Here is an 18,605-nt window from a genome sequence, read left to right as displayed (position 1 = left end):
TAATGTACAGTCATGAACGAAATGGTGCATGACTCAAGAAAAAGTGTGTGAACTCGACATGACTTGTGATTGTTTAAGTGAGGTTATGAACAAACACATATGGGGTTAGCACCAAATAAACCACATAGCACTTAGTCACGATGATACGAAAAAAAATTTCGCAACCTAAGGTCAAGATCTATGTTCAACTATGGTCAAGCTTTTTGGTGTCAAAAGGTTCCATGGTTAAGAGTTTGGACGCGTTGGCAAGGCAGCCTCCCTTGAGGGTGTATGCCAACGGGCGGCTCCGCGAGTTCGTGGTAAAATCGAACTTGAATCCATGGTTTGGGTGGATTTAATAACTCGGATGAACCCTTATTTCCAAGAGCGTTTTTAGGTTGACAAAGCTTAAATCCCCCGGGGCTAAGACGTATGTAGAACATACACGTTTTTCCAAAAAATTCGAAGGAAGCTGACTGTGAGAAGTGAAATAAAGCCACTGGAAATATTTCAGGACTGCCGTGACATGGCAGAATATATCGTGTCACGGTGCTGAACTCCGCGTGACGGTGCCCTGCGCCGTGACATGGCAAGCTCTGCCGTGGCGCGGCAATCAGGAAATCTGACTGGTGCCCCGTTTTCTTCGTTCACGACCAGGTTATCCAATTTTTCCTACGGGACAGACCTGAATACGACGTTGGAAACATCTATGCTATGAAAAAATGCCAAATTAATCACAAGAATACTTTTCAAGAATATTTCAAGTCTCATCCACTCATCTTAATTAAACACCGATCACCCAAATCGATAAATAACCAAGAATCCTCCCCGGTGGAGTCGCCAAATTGTAGGCGTCGTTTGAAGTGCGCCTACGTTAAGCATGTGTAAATATGCTTGGCACTCATAGGAAGTGAGGATTGACATATACGATTAGAGACAAGGAAAGTAGGTAGCCGCCAACAAGTTTTTAAGGAACTTGTAAACCGTTCACGAATCATTTAAGGCAACCACGATAAAGGGACAACGATAAGCAACAACGGTTGTCCAAATTATCTTATTAGGCGTGATTTTCAATTACATATTCCCTTTAAACATGGTGATCATAATAAAAATAGAATTAACATTAATATTGGAAGCAATTTAACAATAACCAAACAATTAATATATGACAAACATAATAATAATTGTTAGAATAATAATAGAAATAAAATGAACATGATTCCTTACTTTGATTTTGTTTGCTTGCAACTACAAAATAATAAACTCGTTAGTAACTTCAAGGAAATCAATAATACAATAATTAAAATTAAATTAAATTAAGTTGATTTGGGGCCAAACCCTCAAAAAGTTCTACCTTTCACGCCTTGGTTTAAGGATGGAACCTCGGGTAAAGTACGGACTCCTTGGAGTGCTTAAGGGAAGTATTGTGGAAGAATAAGGTAAGCTAGTGTTTAGGCTAGAGCATAGAAGAGAGAATAGAGATTATTTGATTCCCCGAACTGCAGAAATGAGGGTCGTATTTATAGGGGAAATGAGTAGAGGGAACACACGGAACCCTAAAAAGATAAAACCCTAATTTTGGGGCACCGTGACACGGCAGTGTCTGCTGCGACACGACAGTGGTTGCCGTGACACGGTATATATTACCGTGACGAGGGACACTATTTGCCCTAAAACGTGTTCAGATGGATAAAGCGCATGTAGGTATACGCGGAGAAAACACGGAAAACTCCTGTGACACGTCACATGTACCGTGACACGGTAGAAAATGCTGCGACGCGACAATTTCCACTGTGGCTCGACACGTGGCACCGTGACACGGTGTGCATTTTTTCCATATTTGCGTCCAAATTCATTCTTAACCTAATTACACAGTAATTTTAAGTTCCATTTCACAATTTCAGGCTATTCAGGTTTATTATTCATTAATTGGGCTAAATTAATAAATCATATGAAATGAATTAAAAAGGTTCGGGCAAAAATACAAATTGGACTATGCTTTGACTAAACAGTAGGAATGATCCGTTGACTATTTTGTGAACTGAGTTTGATTGAACATGAACTTTAAGCACTCCCGGGATTAAATAATTAACCCGGCCAATAATGGCGGTTAAAGGTTGTTCATCATCAGGTTTGGTTTCGAGGAGACATTTTTAGGTGTCTATAGAAGACAAAAGTCTTAGTGCTCGTTTCGCTCTTTTATTAGCGTGAAGTGGATATTCTCCTTTGGTGCGTGACAAAGTTGAGGATGTCAATGTACCAAGGCTCCTCCTCCTCTTCTTCTTCTTGAATTAACTCGTCATCTTCTATAGCTTGGATGTAGGCCGGTTTATGCCTTTTTTCTATTGTTAAGGACATTTGCTCAATTTCCTTAGGAATTCTAACCATCGAGGCTAGTCTTGCCAAGGCATCAGCAAATTGATTTTCTTCTCTTGGTAGATATGTGTATTCTACCTTTTCGAGTTAATCGGTAAGAGTTTCCAGATATGTTTGATAAGCAGCTAAGCTTTCACTCCTTACTTTCCATCTTTTAGAAATTTGGTTGATGATTAGGGAAGAATCCCTGAATATTCGAAGTTTCTTTACTCCCAATGCCAAAGCTGTTTCGAGGCCTACCACACATGCTTCGTATTCAGCAGTGTTGTTGGTAACGTCGAAATCTAACTTTATTGAGATTGGAACGTGTTCTTCTTTAGGTGATACTAATAATACTCTTACACCACATCCTTTTTGGTTGGAAGCTCCGTCGAAGTATAATGTCCAATTGTCATCTTCTGTAACCATCAAATCTTCGTCTGGAAAATCATTCTCATGTATTGGTATTGAATATTCCATGGGAAAATCTGCCAAAAAATCCGAGACCACTGATCCCTTAATGGCCTTTTGAGGCATAAACCTTACATCGAATTGGGCTAAATTGACTATTTATCTAGATTTTCGCCTGTTGAGTGTAGACTTCTCGAATAGATATTTAAGTGAGTCCATTCGAGATACTACGTAGACTGTATGGACGAGCATATAGTGTCTTAGCTTGGTTGTGGCCTACACTAATGCGAGGCACAATTTCTCAAGTGGTGTGTAGCGTACTTCATACTTGAGCATCTTCTTACTTAAGTAGTAGATGGCGTTTTCTTTTCCTTCTACTTCTTGTGTAAGCATGACTCCCATTGTTTCTTTAGTGACTGTTAAGTACAATCGAAGAGGAATTCCTGGAAGCGCTGGTGCTAATACAGGAGGATTAGCGAGATAGGATCTGATCTTATCAAAGGCTTTTTGGCACTCATCGTCCCATATTACTGGCACATTCTTCTTAAGCTTTTTAAATTTTGGTTCACATATTGTGGTTAGCTTAGATATAAACCTACTTATGTATTGCAACCGGCTAATAAATTATCGAATCTGTTTCTCGGTCTTGGGCGGTGGAATTGACATGATTGCTTTGATCTTGGTTGGATCTATCTCTATTCCTCTAGAGCTAATGACTTAGCCTAAGCGTTTTCTTGAGGTGACTCCAAAGGTACACTTAGCTGGATTTAACCTCATGTTGTATTTCCTTAACCTTTTGAAGAATTTTCTTAAGGCGATTTGATGTCCTAGACGGTCTTTTGATTTTACTATCATATCGTCCACATACACTTCCACTTCTTTGTGCATCATGTCGTGGAGCAAGGCAGTCGCTGCTCTTTGGTAAGTGGCACTCATGTTTTTCAACCCGAATGGCATCACCGTGTAACAGTAAGTGCCCCAAGGTGTTATGAATGTAGTCTTCTCCATGTCTTCTTCAGCCATGAGAATCTAGTTGTACCCTGTGTACCCATCAATGAACGAGAGGAGTGCGTGATTTGCTGTGTTATCTAATAGAATGTCGATGTGTGGTAAAGGGAAGTCGTCCTTTGGACTTGCCTTATTTAAATCTTTATAATCGACACACATTCTTACTCTTCCATCCTTTTTAGGAACTATTACCACATTTGCGACCCATTCGGGGTATTTGGATACCCTGATAAAACCTGCAGTTATTTGTTTTTGAACTTCTTCTTTTATCTTAAGAGCTATGTCGGGTTTCATTCGCCGTAACTTTTGTTTTACAGGTTTCATTCCTGGAATTAGTGGTATTGTGTGTTGAGCTATTTCCCTATTTATTCCTGGCATATCTTCATATGACTAAGCAAACGCATAAATGAATTCCTTTAGTAGATTAATTAAATCGATTCTTTCTTTTTTATTAAGAGTTAAACCAATTTTAACCTCTCTTTTAACAGTGGGATCCTTTGAGATGTCAACCGTCTCGGTGTCTTCAATTATTATTGTTTTATTTTCAAGCGTTTCCACTGATTTAATTATTTCTCTGTCATTTTCATTGTTAGTTAAGCAATGCTTGTCATCTTGAGTAAGAGAATGACACAAGGAGTAAGCAAAGACATGTTATTAAACTCGGAAACCATTACATCAAATAAAGAAATGTCCGTTGGGACTTGACTACTAACTATCCTAGGAGTAGATTTTGAACTAGAAGGGAGAGAAGGGGATGATACTATAGGAGGTTTAGAAGACTTGATTACAGAAGACTTGAATTCAGACTCAGATTCATACTCAGACGATTCAGACTCATCGAACATTGGTCCTTGTCCTGTTATTATAGAGAACTTTCTTCCACTTGGCATAGTCACCTTCACAGTCTTTTGCCATCCTCGAACTAATCCTTCTGCCGGAGTAATCAGCTTTGTAGGATCAAAGTTTTCACTCTACAAGATTGTTTGGATAAGCATAGAGTTATCGTCGATACGCTTAGGCTCATTCTTCTCGTAGCCAAATAGGAGTCCCATGACATTAAAGTCAAAGAATGGGGGTGCTTTCTCCTTGTGATTAGGAGTTGGGATCTCATCTAAGAAGTTGCAATCCAAGAATATTTCGAACCCTGGTTATCTTACCCCATTTTTGACAAAGGGTTTAGGAAATTCGTAGCATGGGTAATCCTCACCCTCCTTTATGAATTGTCCATTCAGAGTGAGAGGGTAACGATCCATTGGGATTGTACTCCTCCGTGCATTAATCTTTTCTCGGGCTTGCTTATAGTCTTTCGGAGTCGGTTCGAAACCAAGTCCGAAAGTATCTAATTTAGATAGACTTGGCAATCCCATTTGTGTTGCTACTCCCTTCTTCTTTCCTAGAGTCATTCCCGGAAAGTGCCCTTATTTTATGAGAATGCCATTGACTATCATGTTCAAATGGAGGTCGTAGCGAAGAGGGGTTTTCTCATCTTCCTCGATGAAAGAGACCTCTTCAGCATTGAAGACCCATAAATCTTCGTCATTCTCATCAAGCTCCATATTTATGAGAGGCTTATCAATTGCCTTGATCCTCATAGGAGAAGCGTTAATTGTGACAGAAAGTCCTCCAACTATTGCCTTAACTTGTTGATGAAGGGATGAAGTGACGCCCTAAGTAGTAGCATGCTTTATAAACCCTGTAACACTCGTAGTAATAGTTCCAAGAGCTTGGGGATGAGTGTTGTCATAAGCTCTTATGCCTTGTGTTGATGGGGACAAGTCTTCATCCCTTATTTCTAGCATCCTCACATTTCTAAGTGGACAAACATTTATTGTCGACCCATTATCCACAAGGGTCATTGGGACATTCATTCGTTTGCACACCACTGTGAGGTTCAAGGCTTTATTGTGTTTATTACCTTCAGGAGGTAAATCCTTGTCAAAAAAGGTGATTAGATTGATGGGGCTAGGAAGATCACTTGTGAGAAAGTTGGCCAACCCCTCAGGATTGGTTTATGAGTCTATTTCTACTTTAGTTAAAGCATCCATAACTGTGAGCCTATGTTCATGGGATGTAGCTAAAAGGTTCCATATGTTCATCTCGACCTTAGTCTTTTTTAGTTGTTTGACAACATCGTTGTCTTCTATGATTTGTATGGGAACTTGTTGAGTGGTAGGAATAGGTTGCATTGTGATGGGAGGTTGCATTCTCCCTAATCTTGTGAGGACATCGATAGGGGAATCCTCTTCATCCCAAATATCATCAACTGGATAAATTGAGGAGAGTGGAGTTTCTTCTATATCTTTGAGGTAAACATCCTCATCATCACTGTCCCACACTCCATTGATGCTAACATCTTTTCCTGGTTGCATTTGAACCAATTTCTTACTGTCAATTAATCCTTGGACTAGATCCTTGAATTTAAAATAGTTCTCTATAGTATGTCCTCCTAATTGATGGTAGGGATAATAAAACCTATATGTCCTTTTGAGCGATTCAAATGGTCTTGGCTTGAGAGGTTTGATATTCCCATTCTTGAAGAGCATTTGAAACATGTTCGCATAAGAAGTCCTAATAGGTGTGTATACCTTGTTACCCCTTTTGGGTGTTTCAACTACTTTGAAAGTAAATGGTTTTCTCTCAGTAGTTTTGAGAGACATCATTTTTTCAGTGGCACGCTTACTTTGTACCAACTTTGTATGGTCGAGGGCCTCGCGACATATGTCTATTGCTTCCCTCATGATGTTTATGAGAAGCCATACCTCCATTTTAGTGGCCAGTTGCTCTCCTGCGAGAAAACTGCTAACGACATCGAAAAAGGTTTCCTCCTCTTCTTCGATAGCATGAGTTTCTTCAATTGGTTTAATGGGAGTGATGGATCAGCATGGCCTTCCTCATCAGAAATTGCCAAGGAGTCTGAAAGTGGAGAACTATTGATACTTGGCTTCTTACTTGCAAAAGGCAATGGGAGTTTATTGCTATCAATTAAGTCTTGAATAGCTTCTTTCAACTTCCAACAATTCTTAGTGAGATGGCCCTTGCCTTGATGATACTTGCAATTATGGTTGGGATTCCAACTAGCCGTCCTCTTTTCTACTGGTGGCTCTCCAAACAGTCTAATAGGAGTTATGAGACCTTTAGCGTGAAGACGATCGAATGCGGTGTCATAACTCGTGCCAATAGGTGTGAAATTTCTCCTAAATGGCTTCTTTTGTCCTAGATTTTTCATGGCTAGGACCTCGTTTAAATTAACGGTGCTAACATTATTTGAGTGGGTGGTTTTGGAAGAAGAAGGATTGTCGTTCTTCTTTCCTTTCCAGCCACTATTGGAGTTGCTAGCAGCTTTCTGTTTCGCAAGGTCGTCTTCAATATCAATTCCTATGTCGTAGACGGCCTTGAAAGTATTCAAGTTACTTTGGTATTTTAGATGATTTGAATACTTTTCTTGGAGGTTCTTGATGAACAACCTCACATATTCTTTTTCAATGGGAACCTCAACCATTTTACCGGAAGTTTCCCTCCACTTATTGAAAAAGGAAGTGAACCCTTTGTTCTCTTTTTGTTTCAACATCTCAAGTTCCCTATGGTCAGTTTCAACTTGAATGTTGCATTTGTATCTATCAATGAAAGGGTTTGTTAAAGAATCCCAAGAGGATATTTTCTCCTTGTCAAGGGAGAAAAACCATTATTGACAAACAGTTTCTAAGATAAAGAGAACAGCAAATGGAAAGCTTTCTTATCAATTCCCTTAATGTTCATTATTGTTTCAAAAGCTCTTAAATGAAAATAAGGGTTGTCAGTTGGCTTGAACTTAGGGATGTCGTTGGCATTGAACTTTTGCGGAAGAAGTTCCTTGTCCAAAGAGACCCCTTGAAACATATAGTCATTGGAGATTTTGCTCAAGCTTTCTTCCATTCGCTCAAGCTGTTGTTGTTTCGTAGGGTCATTGACTTGAAGAGCAAGAGTTTTGAACATCTCGGTCAAACTAGCCATGTTCTGTCTTAGCTCATTAAGTTTTTCCTGGGTTGCCATTTTCATCTTAGCTTTTCTTCTTTGTCAAAACGGTTTATCAAAAAGTGAGACTTGGACGAAGGTGTTGTCTTTGATTAGTCGCCCTTCCTTACTTGACCAAGCGCTGTAAATATTAAACCATTTTGATTTAATGACTTGACTCAAATTGACTTTGACTTTTGGGTTTTAAAAAGCAAAAGTAGGGTGCATATTTTTGGGAACAAGTATGGGGTTTCGAACAACAAGGTTATGTTGGGAGGATTAATATCCAACTTACCCCCCTAAAAAAGTGACGGAAAACACCCGTACACAGGACTCTCTAGACATGGTCATGGTGAACATGTATACAAAGTGTGTGCTTAGAAAGTGAGTGAAAGTGACATGCTTTGACATTTGTGTAAGACCATGGGACTATGTGTCTAGACTCAATTAATGGACTAAATAAAGCTTTAATTATTAATAAACTGATTAATTAGACTCGGCGTGAGGACTCAGGCAAAAAACTGGTCCGTCGCGAAACACCGGAGGCAATTGCGGCGCGATATGGTTATCGCGTCGCGATGGACTCTTTCGTATCGCGCCACAGGTCAAACCTTCGCGTCATTACTAAAACTTCAGTCTGGGCCTGCTTCCAGTGTTCTACCTTAAAAGGGCGAGCCTATAGTCGTACTACGTCAGATTTAGTCAATTTATTAGGATTTAATTAATCATATTAATTAATTAATTAAGCAAAATCCTATGTATTCATTAATTAGTTTATTTAGATTTGTACACAAGTCAAACAAGAGGTTAATGTAAACACATATATATTATTCACAAGCATGAATGCACAAGTAGTCAAGTAAGCACAATATAATGCAATGAGTTTGCAACCTAACTATGGCTCTAGTTCTCTAAAGTTCAAGGATAAGGGTTAGTCAAAGAGGGTCCATGGTTATGAGTCCAGATGCATCGCGCGGAAGCCTTACCTTTAGAAGGGTATGCGCGTATGGATGGGACCCCACAAGTTAAACTTGTTTCCATGGTTTGGTGAATTCACAAACTCGGATGTACCCTTCGTTGCAATGAGCGTTCGATTGGGTAGATGGAGCATGAATTCCCAGAGGGTTATGGTCATATGTATAACACATATGGGTTCAGAAAAGTGAGAAAAACTCAATCAGGAAGTAAAACCGAGCAAACAGTACTAGAACCGGTCAAAGCAAGAACGCAGATTTCTAGCTCGGTATTGGAAGAACGTAGCGCGAGACAACAGTGACCATTGCGAGACAATAGCCCTGTCGCGCCGCGATATTGCTATTGCGCCGCGACAGAGCCATCTTACTGCGATGGGCACTATTTTCTCAGCGCCAGTTCCTACATGCCTCAGCAACTCTCTTTGTTCTTAGAATTTTCTAGTTTTCGCAGCGTTTTTTCGATTCTAGTTGTGAAAGATATTTCCCGAATTTCCTACGTGTAAAAAGCCTATGTTTTTGAAGCATTATGGATGGTCTATCCAATGCGGAACTTTTTATGCTTATGCCAATAATGTCAATCAAAATTACGCACAAGAATACTTAGAACTTTTCGAGTCTCATCCTCTCATTATAAATTATTGCCAAAATAAATTTTAGGAATTAAAATAAAAATCCTCCCCAGTGGAGTAGCCAAAAAACTGTAGGGAATATTTCAAGCATCGCACACTTGAGCCCTACTGTGATCATACACTTAAGCATGATGGCGTCCAAAGGGAAGGAAGCTAGAGCGAAAGAGTTGCCAACAAGTTTTAGGAACTCGTAAATTGTTCGCAGGGTGAAGGTTACACCCCTTCACGATCCATGAGATCGCTAACTCCATAGTGGTCCGGAACCATGATTGGATATTCGGGGATGAAGGTACAAATCTAACCTAAAAGAGATTGAACCTGCCCTAAATAGGCCTCTACTTTATTCTTCTCATATTCATGTGCGCTTTCTGACTAACATATAATCAATAGGTTTACCCTAAACCTGTTTAATCTATGTTGGTAGAATATTAATGCACAAACAAAACTATTATTGGCCATCACTTGAATTAAAATCACATTAGCCTAAATAAAATTATTAATTATCTTATTAAGCATGATTACAAGTACAAATTCCCTTTAAACCTGCAAGAGAGTGCGTGATCAAGCAATAACAATAATATATATCAAGCAACAGATAAATTATAAATACGACAAATCACCATAAAAAAACTCAATAAAGCATAATAATATTAATAGCAAGATCCTAGGCATGATACTAACAAGATTAATAATAAATCCTAGCATGTTACTAACCAATAAAGATCATAGCTTTAATCCTAACATGATACTAACATGAAAGAAGAAAATAGGAAGCACCTTAACATGATACTAGAAATTAAAATAATCTAAGCATGCTTTCTAAAGAAATAGAACAATAAAATTACTTACTTTGTTGCCTCGTATCTCTTTTTATCAAAACAATACTCACGTTAGTAACTTCAAGGAAAATATTAAATCAAACAATTAATTTAAATAATTGAAATTGGGATTTGGGACCAAACCCTCATAAATTATCAACTTTTCACGTCTAGGGCGAAGGCAACTTCGAGCTTGGTTAGGAACGTCTAAGACTCGTGAATGCAGTATTGTATTTGAAAAGGGGAAGGCTTAGAAAAAGGGAGAAAGAACAAGCTTCTAGCTTAAAGAGAGAAAAAAGAATAGAATTAGATGATTGTTGATGATTGAAAACGGGGAAATAATGCCCCTATTTATAGAGAAAACATCCGGAACTCTTCGAAAAGAGTTAGAATTTGACTCGAAGTAAAACAGACCTTATCGCGACGCGATAGGCTCTCCGCATCGCGATGGCTGGACCAGGATAAAAATCCTGTACGGAGTCCTTTTCCCTATATAATTAGGTAATTAGACTCCGTAAATATCTTAATTAAAATCAGTTTTATCTTTTCTAAACACTTATTTTATTCCAAATCAAATTCCATATCATATTTAAAAAATATAATTATTAATCCTAACTCTATTAGAATTTAAATAACATTCTAAACTAATCTAGAAAATTAAAGTAATTCCTAATAACCTTAGGAATGATAATTAATAGGCCCTCTACTTGATCATTGGGCCATATAAAAACATTTTGGGCCCAATTTAGTATTTTGGCCATAATTTCCTCATTATTCATCGGGATTGAGCTTATAATATATTGTTGGAAAGGTCTTTTCAAACCCCATCCAACTACACTATTATTGGATCCACATCATGGACCAAACTAAATTGGACTGGACGTTCTCCATAAATAAGGCAGGAAAAGAAATATTTTCAAAACAGAAAGAAGTATTTTTATTAAAAACAGACGCATCACGAGACTCTTTCACATTTCACATCGTTCGATAATCAAATGACATGAAAGGTACTCATCACTAGGTTTAGTTTTGGGGAGACACAATCAGGTGTCTACAGGTATTTTAAAGGAAAAGAACTTCTAGGGTGTTACAGTTAAAGGAGACGAAATTTCAATGGAGGAGCTAGGAACTATTACCAAGGGAATAACAAGAATGAAAGGCGTTATTTTTGCAAGAGGTGCAAGAATAACAACCCTGGGAAGGATTGTGATGGCAATCTGGTTACTTATCGTGCTTGTAATAAGCTGGGCCATAGGGAGTACGAGTTTTTCTCCAAAAATCCTAATGGGAACAAGCAGAATATTAATTCCGGAGGATCCCAACGGAGCTTTCAAGGGAACAACAACTATTCTAGGAATAAAGAAGTGCAGTAGAATGGAGCGAAGGGAAACTACAATAGCAATGGGAATAATCAACAAAAAGGTGGAGCTGCAGGGAAATTGAATGTGATGAGTAGGCATGAGACCGATTCCACGAAAGATGTCATCACCGGTACTTTTTCTATTAACTCTATTCCTGTTAAAGTTTTGTTCGATTCTGGTGCAACTTTTTATTTCATTTCAAAGACTATTGTTTCGAAACTTAAAGACTGTTTGAAAGCAGTAAAAGTAGTAGACTTGTCTATAACCATTCCCACGGGTGAGGTAGTTAAATTTACTAAAACCTTTAGGGATGTACCTTTAGAAATTGAAGGGAAAGTATTTCTATCTAATCTCGTCAAGTTTTGGATTGAGTGATTTTGATCTCATTCTAAGAATGGATTGGTTGAGCAAGTACAGTGCAGAAATCAGTTGTCGATCGCAGAAAGTAAAAATGAGTACAAGTGAAAATGAGTCGGTAACATTTTGGATGCATGGTAAGACCAAGTGCCCAAGGTTAATATCCGTGCTAAAGTTGGAAAAGTACATTAAGAAGGGATATCCAGTGTATTTTTCTAGTGTGAGAAACATGGATCATGAGGAGACAACTAAGCCAGAGGATATAGAAGTGGTGAATGAATTCCTGGATGTGTTTTCCATAGGAGATCCCTAGAATGCCACCTAAGAGGGCAATTGATTTCACAATAGATTTAGTCCCAGGGACAACACTAATTTCCAAAGCATCATATTGTATGGCACCTACAGAATTGAGTGAGTTAAAGGAGCAATTGCAGGACTTATTGGAAAAGAGGTACATTAGACCAAGTGCATCACCTTGGGGACCACCAGTCTTGTTTGTTAAGAAGAAATATGGAAGTATGAGACTGTGCATCGATTACATGGAACTGAATAAAGTAACAATAAAGAACAAGTATTCGTTACCAAGGATTGATGACCTATTTGATCAGTTAAGAGATGCAACAGTGTTTTCTAAGATTGATTTGAGGTATGGGTATCATCAATTGAGGATTGCAGATGAAGACATTCCTAAGACTGCATTTAGGATAAGATATGGACATTACGAGTTTACAGTGATGCCATTTGGATTGATAAATGCACCGGCAATCTTTATGAATTTGATGAACAGGGTGTTCCATCAATTTATGGACAAATTCGTAGTAGTATTCATAGATGATATATTAGTGTATTCGAAGAGCAAAGAAGAGCATGTAGAACACCTAAGGGCAATTCTACAAACACTAAGAGAAAACCATCTTTATGCAAAGTTCTCTAAGTGTGATTTTTGGTTGGAGAAGGTAGCATTTCTAGGTCATTTTGTGTCCAAGGATGGAGTGAAAGTAGATCCACCAAAGATCAAGGCAGTGAAGGGTGGGCCTACGCCAAAGACAATATCTGATGTTCGGAGTTTCTTAGGTTTAGCAGGGTATTATAGGCGTTTTGTGAAGGATTTCTCGAAGATACATAAACCTATGACCACTCTAATGAAGAAGGACAAAAAGTTCGAGTGGGATGACAAGTGTGAAGGAGCATTCCAACTCTTGAAACAGAAGTTGATTACAGCACCAGTGTTTACACTGCTAGACAATAGTGGAATCTATGATGTATAGAGTGACGCATCCAAGAATGGCTTGGGATGTGTGCTTATGCAAAATGGAAAGGTGATTGCATATGCATCAAGGCAATTAAAGACTTATGAAGTGAATTACCCAACTCATGGCTTGGAATTAGCTGCAATCATTTTTGCACTAAAGATTTAGCGGCATTACTTGTATGGAGTGAAATGTAGGATTTATACAGACCATAAGAGTTTAAAATATATTTTCACTCAAAGGGATTTAAATTCACGCCAAAGAAGATGGTTTGAATATACGACGGATTATGACTTAGACATACAATATCATTAAGGGAAAACAAATGTAGTTGCGGATGCTCTAAGTCGTAAAACCAGTCATGGATTGAATTCCTTGATAGTGGCCAGTGAGTTATATAGAGAAATGAGGAAAATGAATCTAGAAGTTGTAGAATGGGGAGTGCCAGCAGGCATACTTGCGAACCTAACCATCTAACCAACAATATTCGATGAGATAAGGGAAAATCTGGCAGGAGATGTGAAGTTGTATAGGATTCGCGAGAAAATAAAACAAGGCAAAGCTACAAATTTCAAAATTCATGAAGATGGGAGTTTAAGGTACAATGGTCGATGGTGTGTACCACAGAAATGTGAGGAAGTTAAAAGAAAGTTAATGGAAGAGGGTTACAATACACCATACTCAGTGCACCCAGGAGGGGACAAGCTATACAAGGATTTGAAAAAGGTGTATTCGTGGCCTAGAATAGAGAATGAAGTTGCGGAATTTGTAGCGAAGTGTTTGACTTGTCAAAAGGTGAAGATAGAATACAAGAGACCCTAGGGAACTGTGCAATCATTGTAAATTCCTGGATGGAAGTAGGATTGTATCTCAATGGAATTTGTGACTTGCCTCCCAAAGTCAAAGAGGGGAAATGACACCATTTAGGTAGTGGTGGACAGACTTACAAAATCTGCAATGTTCATACCAATGAAGGAGACTTGGAAGATGGAACAACTTGCAAAAGCTTACATCAAATATGTTGTGAGGTTACATGGAGTTACAAAAGATATTGTGTCTGAGAGATTCTAAATTTCTTTCGAAATTCTGGAAAAGTGTACAGGAAAACTTTAGTACAACACTAAAGATGATTACAGCATTTCACCCTGCCACAGATGGACAAACTGAGAGAACCATTCAAACCTTGGAAGACATGTTAAGAGCTTGTGTTATAGAATTCCAAGGGGGATGGGAAGAAAGCTTGGACTTGATTGAATTTTCCTGTAATAATAGTTATCATGCGAGCATAGGCATGGCTCCATTTGAGGCTTTGTATGGAAGAAAGTGTCGCAGTCCAATTTGTTGGAACGACATAAGTGAAACAATGATCTTAGGGCCTTAAATGATTGAGGATAAAGTCAAACAAGTGAAGGAGATTCAAGCTAAAATTCAAGCAGCTCAAGACCGTTAAAAGAGCTACGCAGATTTGAAGTGTAGAGAAGAGGAGTTTGAGGTTGGTGACAAAGTGTTGCTGAAGGTGTCACCAATGAAAGGAGTGATGATATTTGGAAAGAAAGGAAAGCTTAGTCCAAAGTATATTGGTCCATATGAAATACTGCAAAGGATAGGCAAAGTAGCTTATAGGTTGGCACTACCTATGGAGCTAAGTAAAGTACATAATGTATTTCATGTGTCTCAGTTAAGGAGGTATATCCCTGATAAGTCTCATGTGCTACAACCTGAAACCATTAAGTTAGATCAAAGCTTAACCTATGAGGAAAGACCTGTCAAGATCCTTGACAGTGTGCGTAGTACACGCAATAAGAGTGTTAAGATTGTTAAGGTGCTATGGTCTAACCAAGAGTACGAAGAAACAACTTGGGAAGCTGAAGATGAAATGAAAAAGAAATATCCCGAGTTGTTTCAGGTATGTTGAATTATGAGGACGTAACTCGTTTTCTTTAAGGGGGGTAGAATGCGGTAGAATTTCAAGCTTTTCCCTATATTTTTAGTTATTTTTGTGCTTTTTACAAAATTTTAACAACCATTTTGAGTAATTTTGATCTCAAAGAGTCACCAAAAGGTAAAAGTATGACAAAAATTACAACAATATTATATTATACAAAGTGAGGAAAAAAGTTTGAATTTTGTTACCCAAGTTTCGGGACGAAACTTCTTTTAAGGAGGGTAGACTGTAATACCCCGTATTTTTACACGAATTTTAATTTAAACAAGAATTTTGTGAAGTATTTAAATAATTCGAAATGAATTATTTATGGCATTTTAATTATTTATTTTAATAAGTTAGGAAATATTTTTAAAAAGGAAATTTTTATAAAAGTCAAGTTGATTAGGAAAGGGATTAGTAAGGATAGAAAGGGAATTCAAGGGTAGGAGGGTTGCTAGAGAAAAAAAGGGGTATAAATATTCAACACATGGGCAAATTAAACTTTGCCCAGAGTGGAGAATACCCAAGGTAAATTTTCTCTCCCTTCTCCTTTCTCTCTTATTTTTCTTTTTCTTTTTTTATTTTTCCCCTTTCCCTTTTTTTTAATCACCACAGCCGGCCACCACCACACCACCGGTGGGTCGCCGCACCACCAGCCGGTGCCGGTGGCAGCAGCGGCACCACCAGCAGCCGGCTATGGTGTCGGGGCAGCTGCTCGGCGCACCCAATTCAAAAAAAAAATTATTTTTTTAATTCTTTTGCTTTAATCCTAAATCTAATTATTAATTATGGATTTTGTGATGATTTTCGTGATGTTTAATTATAGGTAGTATGTAAATAAAATTTCAGATTTTGATTTTAATTAAAAAGCCTCATATTTAAAACCCTAGGTTTGCAAATAATTGTATATTAAAGGAATATGATTTAGGCTGGTTTAAATCTTTGATTTGAGGGTTTAAAAACATATTTACAGCAAGTTTTAATGATTTAATATTGCTGGAAATTTTGTTAGTAAGCTATAATTAAGTTTCTTGAAGGAATTTTTGACTACCCATTAATTGGGATTAAAGTAAGGGGTTTTAAATTAATTTTAAGCTTGTTTTAAATAAATTATGAGTGATTTAATGAGAGTACATATTGCTGGAGATTTGTGTGGAGTGAATTTTAATGCCTTGTTATAATTTTGGATGGTTGAAGACTTCCACGTGAGTGATTTCATATAGTCGTGGCGATTTTAAGATCGTATTCAAGGTACATTCGCGTACTTGGTATTTATTTGGTGATGTAGGAACATGTTAGGCTTTGAATAATTGATTCCAAATAATATCATGATATATTTTGATTGGAATTTATTATTTGGTTGATGTTGGTGATTGAATCATGAAGCATGAATTATTTGTGATGGATTAGTGAAAGAAAATAATTAATTTGGCATGTTGTGTATGAACCACACTTTTATTATTGGCATGATATAGAGCATGTTTAATTAAACTAAATGTTTAATTTGGTTTGGAATATTAAAAAAGAATTTTATTATGGTTCATATAATTTTTATTGATGTTATAAGCATGAGGAAAGAGCTATTTAAGTGTCTATGTACATGAGGAATAAATTATATATTGGTGCCTTAGTGCACTTAAGGTGTTTTTAACACTGGGGGATAGGAATTTTGGCGCATTATGCGTTTAAGGTGTATTTGACACCGAGGTAGATCTAAAAAGGGTTCAACATTAAATATTATGTGGTCATTAATAGTTCAAGAGTTAAATTCAAGAGTTAAATTGGTATGTTTAATTGTTTGAATAATTATAATGATTGATTGCGTTATGGTTTGAGAGTCATCACCAAGTCTAATAATATGTAAATAACGTAAAGTGAAAGATATTACGCACCAAAACTCTTGGAACGTATATACCTTGAGTATGAACATATGGGGGGAGTTATGGGTTTTATATTTAACCATAACTTCTACAGGGAGTACAGGACGCTGTATTTTCCTTTTATTATTATGCGCAGGAATTCTGCCACTTACGAGTGGTTCTTTTATACTGGCACGATTAGCTCCCGTGTTAGTACCCCTTTATTGGGGCGGGTTCAGGGGAAAACCCGTTCAATGCGTAATCAATGCTAAATGAATCAATTAGTTATTTAATTGAGGGTCATGTTGTATGTTGTATGCTTGTAAGCAGGTGCAACAAGGTAAGTTGTGTGATGATAGGCAAAAGCATGTTAGTGTGTTTATTTACGCTTATGTACTCAGCAATGCAGATTGTGTGTTTGTATGTTTGTTTGGCCTTGTATTTACTTTGGCCCTATGATGACCCATTTTTAATGGGGAGTAGTGGGGACAAGTAGAGAGAAGTTTTTTAGGTGATGAAGCATATTCATGATGGGCATGAGTGAAAGCGAATCATGCTTAGTCCATAAGTTTATGATGTGTTTATTTCCTTGATTATTTTATTATATTATAATTGTGAGACTAACGCAAAGGTTTTGAGTTAGTCTGGTTTTGATAAGGGCCTACAATGGTTCCAAGTTGTAGGTTGACTTCGTTTTACTTTTGTTTGACTTTACTTTCGTTAGTTGACTTTTAAAATTGAATTGTTTTGAATGTTTTTAAAGATAGTCTTCCACTGTATGTCTTTGATAGTTGTCTTAGCCATTTTCACGGTGACAGTAATGTCTTAGATATTCCTAATTTGAGTTTTAAAAAGAGCAAAATAAGTATTTTAAAGGAAAGAAATTTCTAGGGTGTTACAAGTGGGGGCAAGATGGGTCAGGAATTTGGGGTTGCAATGTGGTGGTCATGGAGGGTAGGTGGTAGTCATGGTGGGTTATCCAAATAAGAATATGTTGAGGTGGAAAGAGAGAGAATAAAGAATAAAATTATTAAAAAAAAAAAATTAACTTGTACAACTGGTTTTAGGTAAAAAGGTTTGTTTTGAGAAGATGGGGGTTAAAGGTGGGATTGTTTTGAGGTTATTCAAAGCTGGGATTGTTTTGAGTATAAATGGCAAATGTGGGATTATTAGTTTCCATTTTTCCAAGTAAATATCCATCTAAAAGCCCTAGTAAAACATCAGCCGCCTCTTTCACACACTCTCTCTCAATTTTCATTTTTTTTTCTCTTTCTTCAACTTACAAGAGTCTCAAACTCTTTACTCTCAACACTTTTCTTAAATAATTGTCCAAAGCTCCTCTTCTCCACGATTCAAGCCTTAGCTTCAAAGATAATTTCATTTTTCTTTTTACGGTTTTTCATTATCGTATTTTTTGGGAATACGTTATAGCTTTAGATGAATTAGATCTTGTTTTTCTTTTTTAATAAGGTAAATTCGATGTTGTTGTTTCTTTGAAATATTATTCATGGTAATTTCGATCTGTAATGTCATCAGATTGTTTATTTTTTTGCTTTAATTTGAAGATGTATACTTCAATTTTATTTGAACTTGGTACTTTATTATTGCAAATTTCCATTTTAATGCTTCAATTCATATTTGATATTAGTAAAATTAAGCTTAATTTGACTGTAAATTTGTAATGGAT

This window comes from Chenopodium album, chromosome 10 (genome assembly GCF_948465745.1).
Source record: "Chenopodium album chromosome 10, dcCheAlbu1.1, whole genome shotgun sequence".
Lineage (NCBI taxonomy): Eukaryota > Viridiplantae > Streptophyta > Magnoliopsida > Caryophyllales > Amaranthaceae > Chenopodium > Chenopodium album.
This window is presented reverse-complemented; position numbering follows the sequence as displayed.